Source organism: Melanotaenia boesemani, chromosome 16 (assembly GCF_017639745.1).
Source record: "Melanotaenia boesemani isolate fMelBoe1 chromosome 16, fMelBoe1.pri, whole genome shotgun sequence".
Lineage (NCBI taxonomy): Eukaryota > Metazoa > Chordata > Actinopteri > Atheriniformes > Melanotaeniidae > Melanotaenia > Melanotaenia boesemani.
Window position 1 is genome coordinate 16083222 of NC_055697.1, and position 2248 is coordinate 16085469.

Here is a 2248-nt window from a genome sequence, read left to right on the forward strand (position 1 = left end):
GGGCATGCGTCCTAGAAGCACGTCACTCACGGACAGAGACACACCCACCGCCTCCTCCATCCATCCTTTCTTCCGTCAATCCTTAAATCATGTTTTGACCAGTACCATTTAAAACTTGGTAATTAGCGATTGTGTTTTTATTGTTTATTGTACGTTTAGTTAAAATGGGCGGAAGTGACCATATTTAGAGTTAAATGTGATTTTTAGTTTCCAGTTACGTGATGAAGAGATTAGATTTTTTTCCCAACGAGGCATAATTTCTTGTTATTTTTTATAGATCTAGTTGTCCGAGGGACTTGAGATGTTTTCTTTGGAAACTGGTTGCGTGTGTTCTGTTTATTATTATTATTATTATGATTATTTTTTATCATCAGTGCAACTTGACACTCACTTATTACTCATTCTAGCACAAAAATGCACCTACCTTAGAAAAGAAATTTTTAAAAATAGTATCTTTGGGCACTTTGTTAGTCTGTTATTAAGAAAAAAATATTTGTTTCCATGTCTTTAGCTGAACAAACAAATACCAAAGATATTTCCATTTAACACTTATAATATCAGGTGTTCTAACAAGGTGATTTCCAGAGATTTGCCAAAACTTGGTATTTGACTCACAATCAGAATGGGCTTTATTGCCAAGTAAGTTTGCACATACAAGGAATTAGTCTTGGGTGGTGGTGCAAAAACAAGAAAAACTGAACAAAAGAACTCAAAAACAGACTAAGCATAAACAGCATTTCAAGATGAACAGTATTTAAAGGAAGTACAAGTCTCATCACGTTGTACATTGTGTCCTCACAAAATTTAAAGAAACTGAACAAATGGGGGAAAAAGAGGGGTGGGTCTAAATAACTTTCTAGACATATAATATCTGAAAGAGATCCTTCTAATGGTGCCAAAGCCTCACCAGACATGGTTTCCATTGACTGGAAATCAGTGGGCAAAGGTATCATCGATATAATGTTCTGGCTCAATTCGTCACCAATATAGACCAAAAAGCAGGTTTGATTGACTAAGAGACTAGAGACTATGTTCACAAAGAGACACGTGTTAGAGCTGAAACTGCACAATGAGAGATTACATCCATCTGTGAAACAAGGTGGAATAATACATGTAGAAAAATACCACCAGATTTTGATCTAACATGCCATACTATCTGGAAAGCACCTGACAGTCTTCCTTTTTCAGTTGAAGACTGACCTAAAACAAACTGTCTACAGTACAAATCTGATAGAAAAACATGAGATGGACTAATTTGGTCTCTCCAGAGTCTGCATCTCAACATTGTTGGAGTGCACTGTGGAGATTATTTTGATGGAGAGCAAAACATAAAGCAGCTAACATCAATAGAAGAGAATTGGAAAGTCCTTCAAGAAGTCTAGAGAATTATTTCTGAGCATCACTTAAAAAAATAACAGGAAATGACAGTGTTAAATAAAAAAATAGTCATATTTTACTTTAAAGCTCTGTTAGTTTCAATTTGTTTTAACACACCATTGCACCGATTTCCAGTTTTCCTGGAAATAGGCTATATGAAGGGGTGACTCAAGCTTTTTGGACAGTAGTATGTATTTCTCATAGAATTTGACATAATCTGGACAAAGTGAAAGGGGGAGGGAGAGGAACGCGGTATGGTTTCAGGATCACTGAGCGCCTAGGTCAAAAACATTTTTTTCTAGAAATAAAACAAAATGCATTGGAAACTGATCCTCATTTTACCCCCACATAACCTGTCCTTGTTGCAAAATCCTTCACGGAAAAGCAGGTCCGCATCTAGGCATTAAAAGAGAACAGCTTTGTAAGGGTTGGTGAAAAGAGTAGCTTATTCATGATCCTGCCTTATAGACTACAGACCAAAAAAAAAAAAAAAAAAAAAGAAAAAGTAAGAAAAGCTATCTATTGTTGTACCTGCTTGTGATTTACTCTGAACTAGGCTATCAGTAGCATTAGATACAGTTTTATTTCTAAGTTAGTTTGGTGTTTGTCTGCTTCCACATTAATAACAGTGATGCAGCAACCATAATTGATATTTAAAGATAAATTAACTGTGGACGGTAATTTGCATGTTTTGTAATTTTTTTTATTTTTTTTTACACCGACGCGTAAGCCTGTCCATTTCACAGTGTGATACTCTGAGGACGAAGCCATTCATACAGGCTCTGCAGAAATCCATAGCATAGTAGATACGTGAAGGCACCGTTTATGCATCAGTTTTATAGGCTACAACAGCGTATACCGTGCCATGCTC